Genomic DNA, 15052 nt, shown 5'->3' with positions numbered 1-15052 from the left:
GCCTATTTGCTAGAGGCCAATACAGCTTGAAAACCTACCACTTTGTTACAGTACTTCTAGACTGTGGTACATTCTGCATTCATTTGCTCACTTTAAGCCAAATACTTACATTTCTTATTCTCCCTAGCCTTTTAATTATGGAACTCAGTAAAACTATTCAGAAAAATTATCTTTCAATTGAACAGAAACTTCAATGCAGAATTATCATAGGCACTATTTTAAGGGTTATTCATTATAGTCTACCATTTAACCTTCAAGTTTTTTCCCACCCACTATCCATTCCAAACTCATACTAAGTGAAAATTTTTAAGAAGATGAAATGCAAATTTTGTAGTCACATTTTCTTGCTGACTCCAAAGACAGAAAATAATTAAATTTATAGCATAAGGAATATGATGATTACCTTTTAAATATTTTTAAATACTGAACTGTAATTCTTTTTTTTTTTTTTTTAAAGATTTTATTTATTTGACAGAGAGAGAGACACTGCGAGAGAGGGAACACAAGCAGAGGGTCAGAGGGAGAAGCAGGCTTCCCGCAGAGCAGGGAGCCCGATGCGGGGCTCGATTCCAGGACCCTGGGATCATGACCTGAGCCGAAGGCAGACGCTTAACGACTGAGCCACCCAGGCGCCCCCTGAACTGTAATTCTTTTGGACTCTGACCTCATAATGTCCCCATTTCTCAGCTGTTATATGGAAGCTGACAGTTACTGACAGTTGCATTAATAGGAAGCATTCCTCTAAAAAAAAGTATATTTTCATAATTTTCAGTAACCCATTTAAGAACATATATCCTGCAGGACACCTGGGTGGCTCAGTCAGTTAAACATCTGCCTTTGGCTCAGGTTGATCCCAGGGTCCTGAGATTGAGTCCAGCATCGAGCTCCTTGCTCGGCTCCCTCTGCCTCCTTTTCCCTCTGCTTGTACACGCGCACTCTCTCTCTCTCTCTCTGACAAATAAATAAATAAAATCTTTAAAAAAAAAAAAGAACAGGGGCGCCTGGGTGGCTCAGTTGGTTAAGCGGCTGCCTTCGGCTCAGGTCATGATCCTGGAGTCCCGGGATCGAGTCCCGCATCGGGCACCCTGCTCGGCGGGGAGTCTGCTTCTCCCTCTGACCCTCCTCTCTCTAATTCTCTCTCTCTCAAATAAATAAATAAAATCTTTAAAAAAAAAAAAAAAAAACAAATAAAAAAAAAAGAACATAAATTCTGTAGACAGAAACATGGATTCACATTCCAGTTGTCCCATGTATTTACTATATATATAACACTGGGCAAGTTTCCTAACATTAGTTTCAGCTATCTTAAAAAGGGAGTATCATTATTAGTACCTGCCACAGAAGTTGTAGTCATGATTAAATGAGATTCTATACATTAAGGACTTAGAACCTAGTAAACACTCAATAATGTTATCATAATTGTCTATGTATATTAAGAATGTTTTTAGACATAAATTAGAGAATCTTGAGACAAATTTCTCTTTACTTCTGGTATTTTGTAGATAAGTTAGAAAATCCAACATGCAAACATCACATTTAAAGTTAAATTGCCACCACCAAATAACATTCAATAAAAATAAATATTATCCAAGCAAGCTGGTTTTACAAATTAAATTGCCATTCAATTCGGTAATGATAAAGTACTGTACAAAGAATTACAAAATAACTACCATCTATACCCACAAGGGAGCACACTACAGCCATTTACCACATTTTTTATGGGTTCTAAGTATAATGAAAAACAGACAAAGCATAAGGAAGTAACATGAATAACCAGTTCAAACTAGTTCAGCCATATCTGTGCAAACCAATCAGCAGTAACTTTTTAAAAATCTATTTTGCATAAGGAAAGTATATTTAAGAAAGATACACATTAGAAGAGGGTGTGTTACCTGCAAACAAGTCTCCATGGCTGTACTACCGGAACAATACATTTCTAAGGATCATTTTAAATACGTCATCTGGAACTGAGATGCCATTCACAAAACTATTCTACAAAAGAAAAACTACTTTTTTAGGTTGCAACACTAAAATCATGAAGCTTTCGTATGACTGTAATTCATTTTTACAGGAAAAAAATTTCTATTTTATAGTAGAAAATGTCTGCCATATCTAGAAGTAAATGTGTAAAACGTGATGTACTTTCTCTAGAAAATATTTTTTCATGAAGAAGATAGTCAAAAACTGTTTTTAGGTTCCTATTCTATATATTCAGATTCAAGAACTCTGAGACAATACCATCACTAATAAAATCTTTTTCTACAGCATTAAAAAAGGTTTTTCACCTTTACCATAGGAATTTATATTTAAATAACCAAGAAGGATACAGATACCTGCTAATAGGTATCTATAGCTTAGAATTTTTTTCAAATTTTTGGTAAATTATTTTTAAGGAAAGCCCAATGAACCTCTTCCTTTTTAAAGTGAAAACATTATTTTCTTCTCTGCTTCATCCCCTCTCCGCCTACAACTTTTATTCTTTTTTTCTAGCAAAGAGATCATAGCTATGAAACAACAAAGGGAAGTATTACCAAAAGCTGTAATGTCTTAGCCTACAATCTGCCTGCTCAAAAAGCTCAAGAATTTAAGTGGCTGTTCAAGAGCTGCTCACAAACTCAGCCAATCAGTAGCCAGCATTCTGATTCCTGCCCAGCAACAGGAGACAGACAATAAGGTCAGGGAAACATAGTTAAAACCTGGATCCGCAATACATTAGTGAGGTTCTTTGTCTAATATAAGTAATCTAGAACATAAACGCATAAAATCTAAATCCATATGATACACATTTAATATATCACGTAAATAAATAAATAAAAATAACACCTTTTATGCTATTTCAATTTATCTTCCTTTAAATGTCCATGAATGTGTCCAAAAATATAAATCAATTTCCTAACTGGAGAATGAGTCAAACATGGACAATACACAGTAAGAATACACTTCTCTCCCCATGGGTAAGAATCCGCAAAATTTAAATGTATATTTCTTTTTAAAAAAATCCACAATGCTTAACATTTATAAGACATTTGTAACTAAAAATTCAGCAATACCTTAAATCCAAATAATAAGATTTTCATACCCACCTATCACTATTGTTATAGATTTCTGATTCCAAAAATTAATAGTATTCTGGACCCAAAGGTTTACTACAGATAGCATCATAAAGTGTTCTGTTGTCTACTGCACCGAACTGACTTATTTGATTCACCTAATGAAATTAAAATGCCTGACTCTTGACAATCTATATTAAGTGTTGTAAGTACAATTATTACATCTTTTTCTCCCTTACTGCCTTTCACAGCAGGTTATGAGCTCTCCCCTTTTGAAGCAATAAAGCTAATGTGTGGATTACAACAGTAAATATTCATGTAAATTGAAGGGAAATTTTTCCTATACTACATCATTCTGCAGTCCTTTAAACATAAAATTATTTTAAAAAAATAGGAAATCTGTCATCTGAGTATTTTTTTCTCAAATTCACTACCTATCAGATTTTCTTAGTAAACAAGTTTTAAAAATAAACCTCATTTTTTTTCTCCTTCAGTTACAGATGAACCTTGTAATTTTTCGAACATACCCAAGAGGGAGCTTGCTGCAGCCATACTCTTAGTTTATATAATCTCCCCATAGGAAAAATAAATCAGCAGCTGCTTCAGTGCTTCGTCCTGTGAGAGAACTGAAATTCACTGTCTGATTGGCTCAAAGCCGTAGTTGTCTGAAACCAATCAGATATCAGCATCACAAACCTCACCCAGCAACAAGGGAAGCAGATGAGGGCAAGTACTCTACCAAGAATCCAAACAGTGTGAAAATACAGGTGAAGGATTATACTGAAACATATTTGATGAAACGGAAACATACTCACAATATACTCCCAGATTTATAGTTTGAGTAAGTCTACTGTAGGGTTCCTCTGATGAATAAACAAGGGTTTGTACTACTGCTTTCCAAGAACAGTGAACAAAACAATAGGAAGTACCTGGGTTGTTAAGTCAAAACATAACACAGACACACACAAACACTACCCTAATTCAAAGTTATGAATACCTGATGAAGTGTACTTAAAAATGAAACTTAGCACAAACTTGCAAAATAGGAAGCAAAGCCATTTAAGTGGACTTGACATTTCTATCTTTGACACAAGCATTCCAAGTACACTCATGCTGTTAACTGGCATTAGTATAACATTATTCTGAATAATGGGATGCTGGAAATAATTTTTACTCAAATTTGAGCTTTCATTAAATGGCTTAAATAAATATTGGTCAATAGGACTAATAATAGCTTACTCTTAAATAATCACTTTATGCTCACGATTCCTAACCTCTTTAGAAACACAACTCTGCTACTTGATTCTTTTAAGAACCCATTCTCCATTGAGAAGTGTGATTTTATTTCACACACCCAAATTTTACTTGAGAATTCTGTAACAGTCCTGAAAATAAAATCAGGAAGAATATGCAGTGTGTTGCACAATAAATATTTAAATCTGCTTTACTGTTCACTACCCATTGAGACTGGTAAACCTGATAATGCAATGGTCCATCCACTTTGATACTTATCTGCACAAATTTAGTATAAAGATTTTCCAAATTTTTATCTTAAATACTGGATACATCTCTGCTAATAATTATTTTTCTAAAATTTCAGTAAAATATAATCACTACTCTCACTACTTCTGTTTAAAATCCCACAAAGATTTTCATCATGTTCCCATATTCTCTTGCTTTCTATAGGTTTTCTCTCCCAGTCACTTCCAAAGCACAATATTTACTTTAGGATCCAGAATCCCCTGTAGTTCACAATTCTTCAGTTCTACTAATGTTATTGTTCTTCTCTCAATTGCCTAAAAACACCTTCAACAGCTATCCTAATATCTTTAAAAAAATATTAATTGGTGAAATCTGTTATCTAACACTCATTCAGTAAAGTATTAAGTGATCATAATATTTGACACCTCAACAAAGAATCCCTTCTACCTGTCATTAACCTACAGATACCAGCTGGAGTATCAAAATGAAGTATCTCCCAACTAAATTTTTAAAAAATAATCAACAAAGGAAACAGGGAGTTTGCTTTATCAACAATTCCCTGGACAAAGTGGGATCAAATCATTCGAATTCTTGCAATTTTGGTTATATCAAAACCAGAATGGTCACTACAGTCTAACTTGTTACATTCACGGCTATTTTTGAGAAATTCTAGGGTAGTCTACATGAAAAAATGCAAGATGCCCCAAAATCCCTTTTCCAAGGGATTTCCAAATATTCCAAGTATATTTTGGGGATCATTCTGTTATATAGGCAAATTAAAACTAATTGACCTGATCCAACAACTGCAATTTTAAAATACATTTATCAAATTACACCCCCTTAGAAAATTAGCCAGTTACCTTATTCATCAGGGCCCTATCCACTAGCTTGGCCCACTTACCAAACTCTACCACCTATGCAGGTAATAGTGAAGTTACAGAAGTCCATGTATTAACTTCTTCAGGAATTTAAACCAGTTGTCCAAATGTATTTTTCACAATTGGCTTGGGTGAATTAAAACACACAGAATGATTTATAAGAAGTTGAAAGATGTAAATCCTTTAAATGCTAGGAAACAGCTCTAACTTTTCTTAGTGACCCAATCTAAGGAGAAAGAGTGAAAGCTTACTTTCTGTTTATTAGCCAGCTTTCACTAAATAATATTGGGGCAGCAACCCACATCCTCAAAATCTTACTGGCTAATAATATTCTTCTTCTTTCTAGGTCATTGGCTGAAGGAGCAGCACCCTCACCCCAAATTTAAGTCTTGTGGCAAAGGGAAAAGACCACAATGACAGAACGATACAATATACCAGGGTTTTAAAGCTATCTCTTAGACACAGTATACACCACTTTCACTCACAGTCTATTGGTTAAAGCCACATTAGACATTAAGGGGGTGGAGAAGTAAAAAGCAACCACTGGGAAACACTTCATGTTGCATGGCAAAAGGCATAAATACGTAGTCTTCTTACAGGAAGAAAGAAAAATGGTGAAATATCATATAATCTACCATGCTTTAAAAATACATAATTATAAAAAGCTTGGCCTACCAAGGATTTCTAAACTAAAAAAACTGGGTCTACTCAATGTCTGTTCTAACATTAGCTAACAGTCGAGATAGGATAAATCACCCTAACTCTCTAGATTTCATCTCAAGTGTAAAACTGAGGAGATCAGATGCTTGCTAAATTCCATTCTAGCTCAAAGTTTATATTACTTTACAAATGTCTAGCTATACTGATGCTCTTTTATAATTCAGTTTTCATTATAAAATACTGTGAACATGCAAAACATAATGACCATGTGTGTACCCATCACCCAGATAAACTAGAAATAAAAAACAAAGCCCTCAGTATAACACTACCAGCCAGCATGTTCCTCCTTCCCCATCCCCAACTCCTTAACACAAAATTAAGCATAATCTTGAATTTGATGTTTATTTTTTTTAGGCATGCCTTATACATTTTCTACATTATAAATTCCCGTTTGTTAACTAAACAACATAAAGGGAGAAAAAGACACTGACACTTATCAAGGGGCAATTACATGTCAGACACTATACCAAGTCATATTCTTTTCTCATTTATTTAAGTGACAACTTACATCAATTCATGTTTACATATGATCTGAACGAATACATCAATAATCATGCTGCTATCACGCATTTCTTTACACAGTAATTTTAGCTTGGTAAGGTCAACCAGACACCCAATTCAGTACAAAGTTGTTTTCATTAGCACTGACTGCCCTTCTTATACATTTCATCCTTTAAATTTCGCTACCAAGGGGTGTTCTATTTTCTCAGAATGTTAAGCAATAAATAAACAACAGATGATCCTTGAATAACATAGGTGTGAACTGCACGGGTTCACTCACATGCAAACTTTTTAGAGTATAGTACTGTAAATTTATTTTCTTTTCCTTATGATTTTATTTCCTTTTCTCTAGCTTTACTATAAAAATACAGTATATGATATACATAACATATAAAATACGTGGTCATTGACTGTTTATGTTATCAGAAAAGCTTCCAGTCAATAAACAGACTATTAATATTTAAGTTCTGGGGAAGTCAAAAGTTATATGCAGATTTTTTACTGCATTAGGGATCGGCACCCTATCAACCCACACTGTTCAAGAGTAAACTGTATATGGTATTTGCCACAATTTTCTTCTCTATCTCTTTGAAAATGGGGAAATCATTCAATATAAGACTTTCCACAGAGTAAATGCAGTCTGAGAGAAGACTCTTAATTTTACCAACCTGCACACTAGGTCATATATTAGCCACAACAATACTACCAGCAGGATCCTAAATATTCAATTATCTTTTAAAAGTAACTTACCCGTAAGTCATCTTAGCAAATAATAGAATTCACTCAACAAACTATAAAGGGAATTTAGGAAAAGCCCACAACTAACATCATACTTAATAGTGAAAGGTGGAAAGCTTTTGCCCTAAGATCAGGAACAAGACAAAATGCTTGCTCTTACCACTTCTACTCAGCACTGACTAGAGGTTCTAGCCCTGGCAATTAGGCAAGAAAATGAAATAAAGGCATCTAACTTGAAAAGAACAAAGTAAAGCTATCTCTATATTTGTGACAAAATCTCGTATATGGAAAATTGTTAAGAATCCACTAAAAAATCATGAGAACTGGTAAATGAGTTTAGGGGGTTGCAAGATACAAGATCAATATATAAAATCTACTGCATTTCTATACAGATGCAATGAACAATTCAAAAGTGAAATTTAAAAAACAATTATATTTACAATAGCATCAAAAATAACAAACTTAACAAAAAGAAGTATAAAACTTCATTCTCTGAAAAACTATAAAATATTGTTGAGGAAATTAAAGAAGACCTAAATAAACACAAAGACAATTCATACTTCTAAATCAAAAGGCTTAATATTAAGATGCCAACATTCAAAATTGATCTACTGATTCACGGTAATCCATATTAAAATCCTAGCTTTCTTCTTTGCAGAAATTGACAAACTGATCCTAAAATTCATATGGAAATGCAAGGGACCCAAAACAGCCAAAACGAAAAACGCATTCTTCATATTTTCAAAACTTACTACAAAGCTACAGTAATCCTGTCAGTGTGGTACTCCTAGCAAAAAGGACAGACATATAAATCAATGGAATAGATCTCTCAGTCAAGAAATAAATCCTCATATTTATTTGCAGTCAACTAATATTTGACAAGGGTGCCAAGACCATTCAATGAAGAAAGAACAGTATTTTCAACAAATACTGTTGGGACTACTAGATAGCCACATGCAAAAGAATGAATTCAGACCCTTCCTCTCATACCATATATAAAAATTCACTTCAAATGGTTCAAAGACCTAAATTTAAGAACTAAAAGTTTTAAATCTTAAAAGAAAACATAGATATAAATCTTAGAATAGGCAATAGTTTCTTATATATGACCCAAAGAGAACAAGCAATGAAAGAAAAAAAAAAAGATTAACTGGACTTCCATCAAAACTTAAAAACTTTTATGCTGCAAATGACACATCAAAAAAGTGAAACAACTCATAAAATGGGAGAAAATATCTGCAAATAAGGTACCTTATAAGAGACTTGTAACTACTAGAACATACAAACTCTTACAACTCATTAATTAAAAAAAAAAAACCAATTTAACAATGAGCAAAGTACTTGATATTTCTCCAAGATATACCAATAAAAAATAAACATGAAAAGATGTTTATTATCATTAGTCATCAGAGAAATGCAAATCAAAACCACAATGAACACTACATACACAGAGAGATGGCTATGATCAAAGAGAGAATATAACAAGTGTTAGCAAGGATGCAGAGAAATTGGAAACCTCATACAATGCTAGTGGAACTGTAAAATGAAGCAGCTGCTTTGGGAAACAGTCTAGCAGTTCCCTGACATGTTAAACATAGAGCTGGCATAAGATCTAACAATTCCACTCCTAGCTATATACCCAAAAGAAATAAAAACATATGTCCATGCAAAAACCTGTACACAAATGTTCACAGGAACACTATTCATAATAGCCAAAATGACCATTCAGAATAGCCAAAATAACCCAAATGTCCAAAAACTAATAGGTAAATGAAATGTGGTATATCCATACAATGGAATATTATTTGGCTATAAAAAGAAATAAAGTACTGATAAATGTTACAATATGAATGAACCTTGAAAATATGCTGAGTAAAAGAAGCCTGTCACAAAAGGCTACATATTGAATGATTCCATTTATATGAAATGTCCAGAATAGGCAAATCTGTAAAGACAGAAAGCACATTAGTGATTGCCTAGGGTTGGGGAGTTGGGGAGGAAATGAAAACTGGCTGCTAAAGGGTACAGAGTTTCTTTCTAGGACAATAAAAATGTTCTAAAATTAACTGTGATAATAGATGCAAACTCTGAAAATATTTTTTTAAGATTTTATTTATTTAGGGACTCCTGGGTGGCTCAGTCGTAAAGCCTCTGCCTTCAGCTCACGTCATGATATTTGGGTCCTAGGACCAAGCCCGGCGTCAGGCTCCCTGCTCCCCGCTCATGCTGTCTCTCACCATCTCTGTCTCTCTCTCTCTCAAATAAGTAATATTTTTTTAATAAAGCTTTATTTTAAAAAAGATTTTTTTTATTTGAAAGAAAGAGAAAGAGAGCAGGTGCGCAAGTGGGGAGAGGGACAATGGGAAAGGGAGAGAATCTCAGACTCCACGCCAAGTGCGGAGCGCTCCATCCCATGACCCTGAGATCATGACCTAAGCCAAAATCAAGAGCCCAACACCCAAATGACTGAGCCAACCAGGCCCCCAACTCTGTAAATATTTTTAAAACCACTGGGTTGTACACTTTAAACAGGTGAATTGTATGGTATATGATTTACATCTCAAATCTGTTCTTTAAAAAAAGAAATAGCAGAACTACAGTTAATTTTTTTTTTTTTTTTTACCTAACTTTCCTTTACTAGGTCATACTTTCTACACAGACAAAACAACGATACCAAGAGAACTGAATGTTGGGTTATACTTTAGGGAGTTTACATTTCTGGGCCAAGAAGTATTATCTATAATCATACCAGTGATGAAAGGCAATATACATAAAATAACGGCAGCCTTATTCTCCTGCACTAAGCTTAAATAAATGAGTTACTCTTTTTCCCTGTCCTAAATGGAACAATTCTTTAGTATGCTTATCTCAGAGGATGATAATAATGGGTATGAGATACTCGTATATGGTAAAAAATAATAATAAAAATTTATCAGCAAAAAAAAAAATGAAGCAGTACTGAGCATGGTGCGGATAAACACTCCATGTATGTAAATTAATAAAATCTTCTACACATGGAAAGTTAACAAAAGAACTAGAAAGTCTTAAGTAAAACAGAAGCATTTGCTTCTATCACAAACTGGAACTATAACCAAAAATGTATATGTAATGAACATTGACAGATTTGTTTTAAAATGAGGTATACTTAGTGAACTTTCTGGAGTTACATAAAGCTTTGTCAGATTTTATCAACACTGTCTTTATTCAAAATGATGGTCTTGCCACCATTACTGCATTTTCCAATACTTTAAATGTACTTTTTTAGAAATAATTATTAAAATGGACTTTAATATCTATATTTATATATTGTTTAACAAAACACTTTGGCATATCTCATGTGTCTAGTATAAGATTAAAACATTTTAAGTGTCTACAATTTTGTTGTCAGAAAACATTTTAAAATACGCTGGTATCATTATGATGTGCTTCAGAGGTAATTTAACAAAAGAATGAGAAATAAAGTAAGTATTCTGATACAATATTAATAAGTATATAGTGTCTGGCACATAGTATACACTTAGTAAATAAATATTGGCTAAAAGAATGACGAACTATATACATATAACTATTATCTAAAATAATTCTTAAATTAAAAACTAAATTACAGGGTGTCTGGGTGGCTCAGTTGGTTAAGCGTCTGCCTTCAGCTCAGGTCATGACCTCAGGGGTCCTGAGATCGAGCCCCGCGTAGGGCTCCCTGCTCCCTCTCCCTCTCCCTGCTTGTTCTTTCTCTCTCTGTGTTCTTGATCTCAAATCAATAAATAGAATTATGGGAAAAAACTGAATTACCCTTTTAGGAAGCAAAAATAGTAACAATATTTTTGACATAATTGTAGACTAACATGCTAGCAGGTTCACATACAGCAGGTGTACATAGAGAGGACAACCTTTCTTTGGGGACTCAGGATGCTTATTTACTAACAAAAAGTAACAATATATGCCCACCTACACACAATGCTGCCTCAGAAAAAATACAAAACACAGCATTATTAAAATTAATCAAATCTGACATGAGGCATTTTTCAAGCCTTATAATATTTGTTTAGTTTGATTTCATATTTCAAAAAATAAAGTATCATTTTGAAAGGAATTTACTTTTGCTTATTACTATATCATGACAATCTTCTTTACAATACTGAACATACCCAAAGGGAGCCCCCTGCAGCCATCTTATCAGTTCTCTCATAGCAACAGAAACTGAAATACAGTTTGCATAGTCACTGTGGTTGGCTAAAGAAAGCAGGTTCATGTAACCAGTCAGAAAGCTAGAAATTAGACAACCATAAAAGGAGAAATTTTAAATCTGCCTGGCAACAGCCTAAAAATAGAATACACTAGTATAAATCCCAGAATAGATGTGACTATAAAAGCAAAACTATCAGCAAAAACTTTATTTTCTTGGGGGGAAAGATGTGTCTTGCATTTCATCATCTAAAATAGTAACTTGACATCTTTTCTTACTAGATGGCAATTAGGGAAAAAATAAACACTAAACTACGGGCTACATCAAATTACATGTCATTGTTCATGTTATTTTATTTACATATAGGTGTATGTGTGTGTATATGTACGTACATGTTTAAGCACTTTTCTTCTTCAGGAGAATGATGAGGCATTTTAATCACAGCTCTAAAACATTCAAGGCTCTATAAAATCTATCAAAGTCTGAACAGCACTGAATTTTTTCCTATCACTTTTTCCCTGAAATAATTTGGGACTCTGAGTTACGGGTAAAAAACCATTTACTGTGTATTAAAAATACAAAGATTAAATAATTTATCAAAGCAGATCTCTAGAGTGGGGATTGCACCTTATTCTTTTTTAAAACAAACTTGTTCTAACATACAGTAGTGCCTTTCATACAGTAGTCATTCAATAATTGTTTTTCTTAAATTAATTTCTGTGAGAAAAACAAATTATCTTATTGTTCCTGTCAAGTAAAAGTTAAATTAACATGTAATATTATAATCTATATAATACTGCTATCTTTGATTTTTCAATTTTGCCTAAAGTGGGATAATGCTGAAGTTGACAATGCCTAACATTTCTTATTGTTATTCCAGATAACAAAACCTATTTCATCATTCTAAACTTTCCAAGCTAATAGTGTTTAATATACATGTTTCTTTGTACATTACAAATTTACTCTGTAGTACATTTTAATTCCTAAAGGTCACAAACAATGTGCAGTCTAATGTAGTAACTACAAAGACTGTTGGCTAGTAAGAAATAACCAAGTCATAAAGGGGGAGGGAGGGGGGAGAAAAAGAAAAAAAAAAAAAAAAGCTTTTTAATTTCAAGAAATTAAAATTATACCTGCTGAAATAAAAGGCTGGTTAGACAGCCACATTAAAACAAATGCTATTTACCAAAGTGCATGTTTTATGCATTTCTTACATCAAACTTTCCATCAATGTGAAATGGAAAGTTACTTTTTAAAATGTTTTCTTTGGTCACTATTTGTTATCCAAAATAAAAAGTGAATTCATGTATTTGATACCAGAAAATTTAGTTCATACTATACTAAAAATTTAATTTTGAGAATTATTTGTAAAGGACTTATTTTAATCATAAATAAAGCCTAGAAAGGATCCTTTGAAAACCTATCAGAACATAGAACAGTTTTAAGAACAAAAAGAACTCCAGAGAAGGATGGAGAAACATGAGCAATATAAAATCAAATGAGCAAATTGAGTAATACATCCTTTTAATCTAAACATTTAAACATAGCTAGATTTTAAAATAAAGTTTAACCAAGCTTTTGAAAGCATAAATACTGTTCTTTTAAACACTGGTCTGAGTAGAAAAGTAACTGAGCTTATTGACTTACTTATTTTTCTTACTGTTGTACTCATTTGTAACTTGGATATCCAAAATCTAACTACACTGTATCACATCTTCAAGATAATTTAAATCTTTTATGTAGATAGATCTTGCTTACTTATCTGAATAAACTATAATCCTCATCACAAAGGAAAGTAATGTGAGTTGCAATTAGTGTGGGAGAACATAACATAACAAATGGGTCAAATGTGGTATCAAGGCACTAAAAAGTGGGAAAATTTATTTTATAATTCTAGATACATAAATCAAATATTTTAAATATAAATCTCAGCACTTCATATTTTCTTAAATATTACTTAAAGCAGCTAAAATACTTTTTTTTAAAATGCACTATTATATTCGCCAGTTTTACTTCAAGAGAACAGAAAAAGCATGATGTCTGCAGGATATTATTCAAAATAGCCATACATATTATCACATACCAATCTGAATTTTGGGGGATACTGAATAGTCAATGACACCTCAGTTTTAATTAATTAGTACAGCAACTAAAATGCCCTGGAGAAGTTTAGACAGTTCCAGAAACTTTACCTTTCACTTCTCCATTCTCTTCTCCTTCTCTTGGCCCTCTCCCTCAAGAAGTTTAAAATGTCAGCTGAGAGCCAGATGATGTGGGGCCCTAGCCTATGTGTATAAAAGTGTAGTTTTAATAACAAACATAACTAAAGGAAGAACCCTAATCTTCTTTCATATCCTGAGGCAAACTGAAATTCCTCTTTGTACCTATTATTTTTCTTTTCTATAGCAAAGCAATATTGTTGATATGTTATCCCTCCTTGCAGATCTAAGTAGAATTATATTTACCACACCTTTTTTGGCTGATCAGAAAAAGATCAAATCTCTATCTTTACAAATCTATCTTTCTTCAGTTAGAATTTAAGAAAAAAGTTATGCTTTTGATGGCAAGACCTCTCCTGGGCATACAACTCAGAATGGACTAGCACACCCCCACAAAGCAAACAAAGAAAAATTACATTCCCAATCTAAAATTTTTCTCACTAATGATGCATAAAAATACAATCTACTTGTTTCTAGCAAATATTCCTAAGAAGCTTACTTTCACAGGTTGGAGTGTCAGAAGTTACTATCAACAGTTCATGATGTAATTTAAGAAAATACAGAGTTCCTTCACCCCAAACCATGAATTATCACTGTGTTTATCTTTTAGAACCTAAAAAAAATCTGCAGAGATCTAACCAAAAAACACTATACTTTGGAAATTCTCTCAACCTCTCTCCTCCTAACCATCATAGCAAATGAACCAATGTTCTCTCTGGTTTACTGATGACCACAAATACACTGAGATCTCATGTTCTCACCTAAACCTGTTCATATTGGTTGTGCTTGTTACTGAATTTAGCTGTACATTTTTATTATAAGTTATAGAATACAACTGAATTTTGTATAAACTAATGAAATATGAGTGCAAAAAAAAAGCTGGTAGATACGCATCAGTAAGAGAGACTAATGCAGAAAAAACACATATGTGCAGGGACTGCTGGCTTAGATAAATCATTTAATAACACCTTTAAGTCTGAAGTTTTCCATCTGGAATAAATAGAAATTAAATTAGAAGACCTGAAAGGATCCTTTAAGTTTTGATTCTTAAATAAAATTTTAATAAATTCCACTCCAAAATGTCCTGTTCTGAGAAATTATAAAGGTAGATTGGATTTTTTCATGTATTCAATATTTATCAAATGCCTACCATGGTCACTATTACAGGACAATTTTTAAGATACTCCTAAGAAACAATGTGTTTAAAAGTACAAAAACATCCCATAAGATTAAAGTGTTACCTCAAGTAGATTTTAATAGAAATGTGGAAGAGAAATGCAG

The 15052-nt window shown here is 33.0% G+C and overlaps 1 protein-coding gene across 4 annotated transcripts in view; it reads right to left on the bottom strand.

Annotated features, from left to right (window-relative positions):
- ATF7IP (activating transcription factor 7 interacting protein) overlaps positions 1-15052 on the bottom strand; it is a 126630-nt gene that overhangs the window by 75825 nt on the left and 35753 nt on the right. The window contains exon 1 of one of the 4 annotated variants that reach the window (XM_081821268.1): positions 1893-1992. The exons of the other annotated variants lie outside the window; for them this stretch is intronic. The gene's annotated coding sequence lies outside the window, so the exon portion shown is untranslated. Of the gene's footprint in view, positions 1-1892; positions 1993-15052 lie in introns of those variants that run through there. 4 annotated transcript variants of the gene reach the window in all.

The sequence above is a fragment of the Leptonychotes weddellii genome, chromosome 5 (genome assembly GCF_054177405.1).
Source record: "Leptonychotes weddellii isolate Sample4059 chromosome 5, ASM5417740v2, whole genome shotgun sequence".
NCBI classification, from domain to species: Eukaryota; Metazoa; Chordata; class Mammalia; order Carnivora; family Phocidae; genus Leptonychotes; species Leptonychotes weddellii.
Note: the sequence above shows the minus strand (reverse complement) of the source record. Positions and strands in the feature narration are given on the sequence as shown.